This window comes from Bacillus rossius (genome assembly GCF_032445375.1).
Source record: "Bacillus rossius redtenbacheri isolate Brsri chromosome 9 unlocalized genomic scaffold, Brsri_v3 Brsri_v3_scf9_2, whole genome shotgun sequence".
Classification (NCBI taxonomy): Eukaryota; Metazoa; Arthropoda; class Insecta; order Phasmatodea; family Bacillidae; genus Bacillus; species Bacillus rossius.
In genome coordinates, this window is record NW_026962013.1 from 26748397 (window position 1) to 26762414 (window position 14018).

At 33.1% G+C, this 14018-nt stretch overlaps 1 protein-coding gene and 2 non-coding genes across 3 annotated transcripts in view; 2 read left to right on the forward strand and 1 right to left on the reverse strand.

The window, feature by feature from the left end:
• The window catches only part of LOC134542940 (neuropeptide CCHamide-1 receptor-like), a 953117-nt gene that overhangs the window by 391580 nt on the left and 547519 nt on the right, over positions 1-14018 (forward strand). The window lies entirely within an intron of this gene.
• Positions 5750-5820, forward strand: Trnag-gcc (transfer RNA glycine (anticodon GCC)). Its single transcript has one exon. It is a non-coding gene; the product is annotated as a tRNA-Gly (tRNA).
• Positions 11194-11265, reverse strand: Trnad-guc (transfer RNA aspartic acid (anticodon GUC)). Its single transcript has one exon. It is a non-coding gene; the product is annotated as a tRNA-Asp (tRNA).

The window sequence follows — 14018 nt, forward strand, 5'->3', positions numbered from 1 at the left end:
TATAACTTTAAGGTATTAAAAAGTGGACACCATGTTTAATGTCATTTCTTACTATGTGACAATTCTAATTAATTGAATTAATTTTTTTTTACTAAATGTTATACAATAAATGCTATCATAATTCAGAGACGTTTGTTAACAGCTAAAATATCTTGCTGAAAAGTTTCACAAACATATTTCCTTTTTTGTATCAGCATTTTTCTTGATCAATTCAAATTTTTTAAATATTAAAGAGTAGTTGAAATAAACTACTACTTTGCGGAACATCTAATATTAAATAGTAGTTGAGACAAACTACTACTTTGCGGAACACCTAGTATCATGAAATTGAAATTACACTTGCAAATTTGACTGCAAAGCGTCTATTTGTAAGATATATATATATATAAACATAATACTGTGTGTGTAAAAGACAATGTTCCTGATTGAAAACTACATGGTTTTTCAGAAAAAATAATTTTAGGAATAAAATTTTTAAAAATGTTTTAAATGTAAAATTTTTAAAATGTTTTAAATGTTTGTTTGAGCCTTATTTATAACATGTTGGAATGATAATGCTACAGTTACTAAAAACTAAAACGCTACAAAACTACAAAAACATATTTTTGCAAAGCTCCGTTCCCCCGGAGAAACCCCCGGAATTGCCACCGCATGGGGAGCCCAAGAAAAGAAACGGGCCCCCATTTGGAAGCCAACTGGTAGGTTTTTTTCTGTTCCACCCACAGTTTCTTTGGTAGCCTGACTTGTTACAAGGGATTGTATTCCTACCAGAGAAAATGCCACCATTTTGTCTGGGCAATCCGCCTTGGAGAAGCCGGGGCGCGAACCCGGGTCCTACAAGTCAACAAGGCAGGCGCTCTACCCCAGAACCAGAGTGGTAGAGCGGATACTGGCAGTCTTCTTAACACTGGCATGATGTTATTCCACGAGTTTAATGTAGTTTTGTGTGTCCTTAACACGAGCTGTAACATCTAACCTCGGTAACGAACAAATTTATGTGTTCTTATGTTGTTCGTTCATCATGATAGTGAAATATAATTTGTATAACTAGTCTGGCAATTTTTTAGTTGATTTTCTGCAAACAAACTTACAGTCCCGTTGTACAATAATTATATAGAACTACCTATAGACTAGTAAAAAAATATGTAAAGAGCTTGTCGATGGTGAAGTTATTTTGAAATAAATGTTCGATATTAAAAGAGTGTGTTTCGTTAAAATATGTGTATGCTTACAAGCATGAAGTTATTGTATAACATTTTATTTATTTGGTTTTGAAGCCACAGAAAAGTTAACCTTGTTATATCACTTTTGGCTTTTTTGTTTTGTTTTACCGTGCTTAATATGCGCAGTAATACTGGAAAGCTATTCAAACAACTGTTTGCGAATAGGCATTTTCAAAATCTTAAATTAAGTACTAAATCAATGATAGTGTTGGAGATGTCAAATTAAAAGATAGCCGGAATTTTAGGTTATGATAGTACTGACCTTAAATCGATCAGTTTCTGAAGACTTAGAATTTAGATGACACTATTTTTGTGAGATTTACGTACTTATTGAGAAATATTCACATTATTTGAATACAACTATTTACAGTACTCCTGAGTAAATAAATTTTGGTAATAGCTTACATAAGTGTTAAGCGGGAGCATAAATATTTTATTTCATACAATGAAACCCTCAGAACTTCTTTGAGTACACAACTACAGAAAGTACTTATTTAATATTTGTGCACATCGCAGTGACATCGCTATTTAATTATTTGTAATTTTAATTGTAACAAAAATTGGAATTCGGTGTTTTTATTTTGGATGTGTAATAGTATAAAACTTGTATTATGTTTTAACTGTTACAGTATCAAAAGTTCATTTAATGGTTGTGTATCTTTATTTTCGTAAAAAACCAGAGATTTCACTTTTCTTATAATTTTGTTCTAAATTATTATGTTCGAACCTTTCCTTCAATTCAACAACTTAAGTAGTTATAATAATTTCGTTATGAAATTAAATTCTCTATACATACTACACTTGATATTTTGAGATTATTACGAAATATTATATAATTTTATTTTAAATACATTTTTTTTGCAAACGCACGGGTTTCAAATACCAAATAAATACTTTAATTGTTCTTTTTTTAATGTTTCTTGCAAATGGGGAGATTGATTATATATATATAATTTAGGACATACACCATTGCTGATTATAATGTATGTCATAAGAAACCTCAATAACAGACAAGAAAGATAAATATGCAAACATACAGAAAACAAGCGAAACTCAGGGAACATCAAAACATTTAAAACATAAACAGAAAATTACATAGTAAGAATTGGTAAAAAAAATATTTCAGCACAGACGGACACAGTGTGCTAACACGACGAGACATTAGCAACAAGAACAGTGAATAAAGACGAAAAATACCTTGGACAACTCACAGAATTGATTTTTCAGTACTTTTACAAAAGAATCTATTGGAAAATAGTTGATAAGGAATAGTTTGCAATACTAAAATAAAGATATTTTACACTTCTATTAACAAGGCACAGGTATAAGTGCAGAGAAGTTTACTCAAAAGAGGAACCTGTATCTGTAACAATAAATGTCAAGAACGTAGTAAAAAAAGAAGTGGGCCGGGGGGTTAGGGGGATATGGTAGCCAGATTTGTTTAGACAAAAAAAAATTTATTTTACGAAATTTACAATGGCAGAATCTTTAAAAGCACTTAAGCGTCAAATAGCCTAAAAATGTATTTTCAAGCATTTTTTTTGTAAAAGGGTTTCCGGAGGAGTGACTGGCTTCTGTCCTCCCCTTCCACAAATACTGTTTACACCTATGGTAAATGTGTAAACAAAATCACACGTAGTTACACACACTACTACACGATATACTCAAAAGAAGTGAATTCAAATTTTCGTGACTGTAATTTATGATAGTTGTACGTATAATATTAGATGTCAATAATTTTTCAAGCCATATGATGATAGCTTACATGGAGTACTATATTCTGAAAAGATGTATTTGTAATGTTATGCAATTATCGTACACTCACGCCTGTAGCATGAGGCATCACTTCAAAGCAATCCTTCCGAATCACAATGACTGCTTCCCCCAACTGTCTGTATCACTGTCAGTGTCCCTGTCACTTGAACATCCCAAATTTATTATAATTTTATTAATTAAAATGTCAGTTCACCCGTCACTTTTCACATAGTCCCCTTAAATATTTTTCACGTGCTTGCAACATACTTTCCATTTATCCACAGAATAGCTGCTGAAGAACTATTCGCTAAATTTCCTTGTATCAACAATCGATTGAAGAGATTCCTTCCCGGATATTGTTTTTGGTTTCTGCGCACATCAGCTCAGTCGCGTCTTTGAATATATATACTGTATAGAAGTCGCCAGCCCAGGTTAAAATTTCTAATACGGTTTTGAGGTAGTTGGTTAATTCACCGCCGCAATCGCCACCATCTCTAGGGCATCGACTTGTGGTGGTCCCTAGCGGACAAGTGTCGAACTCTTCAAACACCCCTTCCCCCTCCTGTGGAACGACCTTGAGCTGCAGTGAATGATTGGTGGGGGTGCGGGGAATGACAGCGGGCGACAGCGCTGCGCTCTAACGTGTAAATAACAACTAAGATGATACAGGGCGTTATGGCAGCGCACTGCAGCGGTGAAGTTCCCAAGCTGCTCATCATACGCTTCTGAAAAACGTAGAGTAAATCCTATCCACTCGCGACTTCTATACAGTATATATATTCAAAGGTCGCGTTCAAACCAGCCGGCATGCAGGCGGGCGAATGACATCAGGGTAACATTCTGATACTGACACATCTATTATAAATGGTTTTGTTACCAGCGGATAGTCTGTCGCGTCCGTCATTGTGTCATGACGGAGCGGCCCGAGAATAGCCAAAGACCCTTCGTTTGTGTTTAGTTCACACGTACGCTCGCACGTAGGTACACTAGCCCCACTTTCAGTATTAACAGCTTTACTAATTTCTTTCAAATATTTCTCGCTCATGTTTGCAAATACGCAGATGGACCTGGGAACCTTTTTTGTGTATTTTTTAATTCTCCACAACTTTTGTTTGAAACCTTTTTCGCTTAAACGCCTATATTCTGAGAAAAACCGAGTAAATTTTTTTTAACCCTTTTCTCCAAAAACTTCACGTCCAATTATTTCAAAAAAATTAGCACCATTCGATTCAGCGTCCTCGAATAACCCTTATATCAAGTTTTCAGGTCTGCTGGTAAAAAGTGCTTACTTTGCCTCTTGTTTACTGGCATAATAAGAAAGATCCATAAATTTCGGTATTTCAAACTAGGTTAACCAAATTAACAAAAATGTAGTCTTTCAACAGATAACTCAACTTTCAATTTTTAACGCCTACAAATTACGAGCAGCGGACTGGAAAGTGTTGACTGTAGTTTAAAGTGTAGTTCGTTTGTCACATGTTTGTACTCAAAAATATGCTTTAAATCAGGTGCGAAATTATTTTAGACTTGTATGAAGACGAGCCACCGCACAGCTACATTGAGAATTAGTATGGTTACTATTTCCCACTGCAAAATGTAAACAGTGCAACCAAGACAACTTTTGTAAATATAAACCAAGAAATCTCCAAATCGCTATTCATAGAACACATACTTTGATAACCTCACACCAAACATTTTTAAATCTTCGTTCGTATAAAATGTTTCTGTTATCCATGTACGTAAAAAATGTGTAAAAAATTCTTTTTAAAATAGCAAAAACAGTACTAAGTACTAGTGTATCCAGTTTATATACAATCAAAACAATGTAATATATACTTGATTTTAATAACCGCAGTGTCATCCTTTGCCCAACTTCGTGAAGACAGGGCACTTGCATTTCTGTCCCTAGACTCTTTTAAATACTAATTTTAATTTAATTTTTAACGATGCAAATATAATGACTGCCACTACGAATGATCGTTGTCGGTGCAGTCGAAGCAAGTCTGTTTTGAACTATCGTGGTCAAATTTTAAACTCATAAAGAAAATAATTTTTTATTCAGGTGACATGGCCTGAAATGTCATCAGAAGAAATTTATGTAAAATCAAGGTAATAAAGTGTATCAGTAACACTTTCGCCATCTAGTGTGGAGAAATAAAATGAGGTAATAATAGTTCATCACAGATAGCGCTAGCATCTTAGTGTACTCACGAAACAGACAGCGCTTACAGCGTTCAGGTTTCTCAACCTCTGGTAACGGTACAAGCTGTTCTCGACAGATAGCAGTCCACCAAGTTTAAAAACCGGAAACGGCTTAAATAAATTTCAACTAACAAAAATTTCCACTATTGTTATTTTGTTTGATAAATACATTAAAATTGTAATTACTCATTTTGAAAAAAAAGTATACATTTCACTCAATAAAGCGTTAAACTGAAAAATAATTCTTTAAAACTTATTATAATGTAGAAACTGATTTTTGTGAAGTTCGTACCTTCCTGGCCTAGCATGTGAGGTTACGGCAGCCACGTTTATACAAAATTTATTTAAAATATTTTTTGTAGAGGGACACGAAAGAGGCACCCTCATTAGAATAAAAAGGGCAGTTATGGAAAGGAATGATAAAATATGAAGTGGATTTCAAAGTGTCAAGCATAACAGGAATTAATTAGGTGCAACATTAATTATACAATATACATTGAACTTTTAAAAACTCCATAGATGTTGATACCATAAGAATATATATATAATTTTATAAAAAACTTGTCGAAGCATCGGTGGTTCAGTGGTAGAATGCTCGCCTGCCACGCGGGCGGCCCGGGTTCGATTCCCGGCCGATGCAATTTTTATTTTATAAAGTTTTCTTTTTAACTTTTTATGGTATACTTTGTCACCTTTCTTACTCAAATTATTTCCCTATTATTTATTTGCTTTATGGTTTTGATAGCTAATTCATGACGCAAAAAATACAAACACCTATGTTATACGAACTGTACTTAGGACCACATAAACTGCTATAAATTTTATGAACAATTTAATTAATTTTTTACAGTAAAATTTTGTACTTATTATTTTTGTGCTATATTAAGTTATTTTAATGACTAGTTTTCTATTTATTTTGTTGGATTAGAACAACAAAGTAACTTAATTTATTCCATAAGTAAATGGATACTACAAATATAACTACGAAAATAGTACTCACATACAACTATTAACAAAAATACAGAATTAATTTTTACATGAGTGTATAATTTAAAAAATTTTTCCCTCCACAAATTTAAATACTTTTCAAAACAATAAACATACAGCAAGCAAGAACAAATCTGATTTGAATTTAAAAAAAAGTATTTGTTACCGAGGTGCAAAAGGACGTCTTAGATACATTAACCATTAAGAGTTATAATTATTTCCCCTTTATTTACAATCTGCCACACGATTCTCTGTTGTTCTTTTTACATAAAATTTAAGCAACCTTTTTTGAAGGATGTACACTTGATTTTATTACTGCTTAATATTTGCCAAAAAAAATCACTCAAATCATCAAAGGGAATAAAATTTACAAATTACAATTGTGCATCATTTCCCTTTGAGATAAGAGGTTTTCAACATTTTATTGAATCAACTTTTTTTTTTTTTTTTTTTTTCCCCTTTTCTTGAAGATCTGTAATGTAGGCCTATGTGGATAGTCAAATAAAACTATGCATACCAGATGTTTTATTTTGAATCTACTTCAACTAAAAATAATAATTCTTAATAAAATAAATTGCTTATTTATTTCTGTAATTTATCACCTTATCAGTTATTTAAAACTTAATTGGTTCGGAACCTGATGACTAAGTTAAGTTTTATTAACCTACTAAAATCTTTAATTTTGCTTTTGAAATTACGTAGTTTGGATTTCATTATTATTTCCATAGACTATTACAGTTTGTGAAAGGGATTCTTTATGCTGATTTTGGATTCAAACATCGCTATATTCAAGATTTTTTTTTAGTACAACTATCCTTATGTACAGATTACGAATGAATACATTAGGATATTATCTCGTCGACATTAAAATAATCGAGCGGCGATCTCAGCAACGTCTGCCATGTTTCCGCGGCGAACAATCCGTGGTTGCCTCTGCCCGGAGTTGAACCCGGTTAGCCTTAGAAGGAGGCAGGTTATATGGTCACAAATTTAAGACAAGTCATAAGTTACAAAGACGTAACCAAAGGACATATAAACAACCAAATACTTTTAAAAATTTTTACTTTTGCACCTACTGTGCGTCTATGTCACGTACGAATTTGCCTTTACCTTGTAATTCTGTGAGTGCGGGTCAAACGTCTTGCGAACTGGTCTCCATCAATAAATGGAGCGACAGAGCTAAATATAGCACACTAAGCCGAGCGGAATTAAAATAAAAGGGGGGGGGGGGGGGGGGTTTGTCTGTAAAGTCGGTTTACGGACGATAATTTTACGTGATAACGTCATAAGAAAACATTGATGAATAATTGCATACTTTTTAATTTTCAAATATTATTTACAGTTTTTGCAAATTTAATTTAAATAATTTGTTTAAATATAATCACGATCAATTAGTTATAGAAATAAACTGAAATCAAATCAATGCCAATAAATTGTTAATTTGAAATGACTAAATTGGACAAATAAATCAATTTTTTTAAATTGCTGCTTTTAAAAAGCCCGCCTTAACCTGTTTGATATTATAGAAGATTTTCTCGCACGGTGGTTGGCCGGTTCTTGCACGCTCGGCTCAGGCGGAACGTGACAATGAGTCATGCTTTTTCGTGCGTGCAGCCGGCGTTCATCGATTTATGACGTCAAAAAAAAATAGTGCTGATTATGCACGGCTCGGTAACAAATCGATTGTTATAAAAAGAGAGACACACAAAACACACCCAAATCACCCACAAAACACACATATACACATATATGTCATTGAAATCATGCAGGTGTGTGTATCTACGTATCGTTCGTTATGAACTAATTGGTATTATTTTTTTGGATGGGTATAGCACTTGAAGAAAAATGCAGAGTCCAGGGATATTTCCCAGTCTCCTTGGCCGCACTTCACTGTTACGTGTACCCTCCCCCCCTAGTAAGGTTTCCACCCCGTTTATCACTCACGTTTGCAAGACGTTTTGTCCGCACTATGTATCTTATACCATTCAGCAAACATTCATGTTACCTGCCCTATGACTTAGCCATTGTTAGGTTGTATAGTGAAAACTATTGTGTCGAAAGAATAATTATTTTTGACGTGACAACGTCGGCTGCACGTACGAAAAAGTGTCCCGTAACGCACATTGTCCCACTACGATGTGTCCCGTTACGCTCATTGTACGCTTGCGCCTCATCTCTCTTCCACTCGATTGGAACAACCATCGATTTGACTTTTCAATCATGTTATAGGTCGTTTGAATTATTAATATTATTTAATTTAACGATCGTCCACCGATTTTCAGCACAATCGGTACAGTTATTCAAAAGTAATGTTGAATTTTCAAATACGTTTTTGTACGAACAATGATGTTTTACAGTTACACATAATAATTCAAATTACACCCGGGATCTTTTGCACAATGTTGTAAAAAATATTGTAACACATTATAAATATGTTTGGTGTATTTGTTATAAAATCGAATTAAAAAACGAAATAATATTATTCCCCTACAGTGCATTCCTCTACGGTGACGGACGCGAACCAAACGAATCACGCTATCTATCCCCTTCCGCGACAACCAGGCACCCGTTAATACATATTTTCCTTTGTTTATCGCGAGGGGCGTTAAATTTCGTGCCCGGGGCCACAATTGCATATCATTTTGATCACCGGAAGACATAAAAACGTAAAATATTCTCGACGAATTTTAATCTCGGCACCAGCGCACCACGAGCGCCTGGGTTGGAGATTAAAGCAGAAATTCTTTCTTAAACTTACTAATACTTATTTTAATAACTGTAAGGGCATTTTTATTAAATTCTACGTTTAATTTCACGACGAACAAACTTCGTCGTTAAATGTGTAAATGCTAATTCTCAACGATCTTGAAGTTAAATAGCAAACATGTATAAAAGTTATAGTTAAAATAATCTCTTCGTTAAAGTAATAAACATATTTGAATTAATGAGTGCAAATAAAATTCAATTTATCAATTAAATTGTAGACTTCATTTCACTACTTCTTTGTATCCATACAAAATGGTGATAATTCAATAAAAATGATTCAATTTTATTCATAAATGTATGCAATCATTTCATCAATGTTTTGTAATGACGTTGTCACGTTAAACTATCGTCCGTAAACCGACTTTACAGACAACCAATTTTTTATTAGTCTATATTTCTATATAATAATTGTACAGCGGGACTGTAAGTTTTTTGCAGAAAATCAACTAGAGATACAGAAAAACAATTATAGAAAATAAAATATATATTTCACTGTTGTAAAATTACATAGTTCATGATGAACGAAGAACATCTAAATACATAAATTTGTTCGTTACCGAGGTTAGATGTTACTGCATGTACTTCCCGTGTTAATGACACACGAAACTACAGTAAACTCGTGGAATAACATCATGTCAGTGTTAAGAAGACTGCAAGTATCCGCTCTACCACTCTGGTTCTGGGGTAGAGCGCCTGCCTTGTGACTTGCAGGACCTGGGTTCGCACCCCGGCTCCTCCAAGGCGTATTGCCCAGACGAAATGGTGGCATTTTCTCTGGTAGGAATACAGTCCCTTGTAACAAGTCAGGCTACCAAAGAAACGGTGGGTGGAACAGAAAAAACCTTCCAGGTGGCTTCCAAATGGGGAGCCCGTTTCTTTTCTTTGGCTCCCCATGCGGTGGCCATTCCGGGGGTTTCTCCGGGGAAACGGAGTATTGACAAAATATATATAGCCCTATATTTTTTAGTTTTGAAGCATTTTAGTTTTCAGTAACTGTAGAATTATCATTCCAACATGTTATACATAAGCTCAAACAAACATTTAAAACTTTTTAAAAAATTTTACTTTTGAACATGAAATATTTGAATTAAGTGTGTATCAGTCAGTGAGTGGTTGTATACCGAATTATATTTATAGGCACAATTATTTCTGAAAAACCACGTAGTTTTCAATCAGAAAGATTGTCTTGTATACACACAGTATTATGTGTGTGTGTGTGTGTGTGTGCGCGCGCCAGTATAACTTCCAGGTATAAATAAAATAGTCTGGTTATTTCAACATGAGCATAGCCTTCGATACTTTCCAACCCAATCTGATTAATAAAACATTATCAATTTTAGGCCTCGTCAAGCAATGCGTGGTATATATTTGTTTTAATTATCTTACAAATAGACGCATTGCAGTCAAATTTGCAAATGCAATTTCATGGTATTAGGTGTTCCGCAAAGTAGTAGTTTATCTCAACTATGTACTCTTTAATATTTAATAAATGATATTCCAACTGTAGTCAGCAAGATATTTTAGCTGTCCTGATCTGGTTTTCAAGTTAACAAACGTATCTAAAATACGATAGCATTTATTTAATATAATGTTTTTTTTTTGTTATTTTTATTAATGCCTGTTAGTCTTATTGCTATGAAATTTGCGTGATGATCGAAATTAACACAATATAATTAATATCTTACTTCATACCTTGTAAATGTCTACACAATGGCAATACTAAACATTTTTATAACGAAAATTTTAACAAAAGAAATATATTTACAAATTTTAGAATAGTTACCTACATCAAATTTTGTTTGGAATTGTGAAAAAGTATATTTGTAAATTGGATGTAAAATAAATTCATTGTGAAATTTTTTAGTTTATATGTTGCACAGTAAACTATTTCTTCATATTATAGTGTTTGAGAAACAGAAGGAGATTAAGGGTTTTCCCCCCTCCATCAAATTTATGACCTTAAAAACAATATCAGTACATCGCAAAGTGAAAAATTTGTAGTAGGGAAAACTAAAATAGACAGAATAAGAAATAATAATAATAATAATAATAATAATAATAATAATGTTTTGTCTTAGTAATAGTTACAATCGAACAGGTTTGTGATTACATAACTGATGCCATTCGACAACGCAGAGATACTTGAACTAATGGACGATTAATGTTAATATTAATGCGAGAATGAAAAAAAAATTCTAAACGCAATTCAATTTGCAATTCTATTTTTAAGAAATTTAAAGAAAAAATAAAAAAAAAAGCTCTCCCCGGCGGGGAATCGAACCCCGGTCTCCCGCGTGACAGGCGGGGATACTGACCACTATACTACCGAAGACTGTTGTCCAAGGAACTCAAAATACTGAATTTAAAGACAAAACATGACTGCTTATTACTCTAATATAAAAAATCCCATTTTTCACAGGCTACATTTTCTGGTGTGATGCTTGGCCTATATGTATAGGATTGTACATGAACTGATAGAAATGTATTTCATAGGCATAGCGACAACGTATTTATTTCGTCGTACCGGTATGATGTATAGATTTTTTCGTAGAGAGAATTATTAATAAACTTCATGAAGTGTTATAGGAAACATAATTTAATTTGATTTTAACTTTTAGTAATGTACTTTTATTACTGGTCGAGAATCGATCCAAGGATGGATATCAAAAAAACCAATCATTATTTTAATAAGTGACATTTTTTTAACTTTTCCTGAATTTATAGGTAAATAATCAGAGCTTGCCAAAATGGCGGTCACATCGGCTTACTGGAGGCTGCTAGACTAGGAAAATTATCTGCTTTTATTGCATAATTTTTTTTACATAAAACTATTTTTTGCATCGATCAAGTTTCGAACCGAGGGAAGGAACTGTTCAAATAAATCAGTATATTAATTGCAGATATTTTTTATGAAGTTTCGAATTTTTTCCCGAATTTATAGCCAAATAATTACGCATTTCTAAGATGGCGTCCCAATGGCAGATCCAAGATGGTCACCGAGGTCAAGGTCAAGGTCAAAGGTTGAGGTCAAGGGGAAATGCAAGCGTCACTGGGAATTTTGGTTCTTTCTAAGGTAAAAAAACTGAATTTTTTCGGATTTTGAATTTTTTTATATTTTTGAGGATTAAAATAGGGAATTTTCTCTTAAAACTGGAATCCTTCCCTCGAAATAGAGAAATTTTTGAGAATTTTTCCTGGAAATTTTAGTGGATTTTGGCGAATTTTGGGCAAATTTTGAATCACTTCGAGTAATTTTGACACCAAAAATGGCCGCGGTGACGTCACAATCCAAGATGGCAGTCGGCACCACGCACCACAGCGAGGAGCCAGGGCCAGAAAATACTTTTATATTCTACTTAAGTGAAAGAGTCTACTGTATATATTAGTGGATAGATAAATATGACTTAAACACTCTTTGGAATCCGGTATTCTCTACTCGGAACAATATTACTGTCTTATAATGAGCGTGCAGTTGAAGCGTTGTAAGACATTGCACATCACCATCAGGTGACACGCAAGTCAGTTTTATTAAAATCAACTACTAGTGGAAAAGTAACTTTATATTAGTGACGATATTAAACTAAAATATTTCTCCTCTTAATAAGAATTAACAAAATTAAATTATGACGAATGATGATCCATTAAATGGTTTTTACAAATGCTCTACATTTTGTCTTTCGTAATTTATTTTAATCTGTGTTGGTTAAAAAAAATTCTCATCTTGCTACGAAAACTTTTTTTTACCGTAAATATACTTTATAGTATTACTTGTTAAATAAGTTGTTACTAAAAATAACTCAAAAGTATGTGAAAATAATACAAACTCAATGGGATTATTACACTAAAAATTTGTTAAACACACATCCCAGTATGTTTATTTTATAGTGTCTAAATTAGGAATTTCTACTCAGTGCTTTTCCAATGAAATAAATATCGATTCGCTAATACAACCTCCATCGATAAATATTAAAACGCACCAGTTGCTGAGACGGTTGCCCTAGAATATATTAAATTACTCTTTCACATTGTATCAGAAAATTGTATTCCCTTATTTAAGACTTAGTCAATGAGTTAAATTTTTTCAAATTTAAAACTGATACTGTAGTACCAAATTCGCATTAAATTTCTTGAATAACTAAGATTATGAGCATGAAAGTTTAATAAATTCAATTGTATTGGCTACAAATAATTTTTTTATTAACTTTAACAATGAGAAAACGTATGGTTTTCATGAAGAATCAGATTGTCACGCACTGACTTAATCTTCAGTAAAACACGGATGTTCACAAACGATTCTGGAGAAGTTAACAATTGATAACAGTTTGAGATGGGCTGAGCAGAGAGCAATGACATTAATGAGCGTGGACGGAGAATCCAGAAAGCCCTATTGCTCTACGTTTTTCCCCAAGTAATTAGGATTTATATGTTCATACAAATACAAATACAAATATTTTTACGGAAACTAAATTTAACTTAGAATTTAAAAATATGTTCTGATATCTATATTAGATTTAAGACATTCTTTAAAAATAAAATTATGTGTTATTGTAGACATTCTGTAAATATGTTAATGTTTGTCGGAAAAAAAAAGAGCTAGTCTTTAAGTACTAGCCAGTGATGTGAAATAATTAACCTGGGTAACGAGCACATTTATGTGTTATAATGTTCTTCATGTTGAAAATACATTATCATACGAAACTCGCACACGAAATTTAAAGTAGAATTATTAAAAATAATGCCGAGCGTTTTAAATTTACTCATCAATAAATTATCCGCTTATCAAGTACCTACATACCAAAATTTCTAAACGCGAAACACACACTTACTTTCTGTGCCCGCCGCAAGAATTCGCTGCCTGAATTGTAAATTCACTGCAGTGTATTTCAATTGTAAATTCGCTGCCCGCAGATGGCCGCACGAAACAAAACGAACAATTTTAAACTTTTAGAAAAGGCTCCGATAAAGCAAAAAAAAAAAAAAAACCAAAACCCCGGCTTTGGACATGATTTTCGACAAGGTTTTTTTGTTATAATACAACCCATCTATTTAAAATTCACTAATCATTTAATATTATAAAGTTCCCGC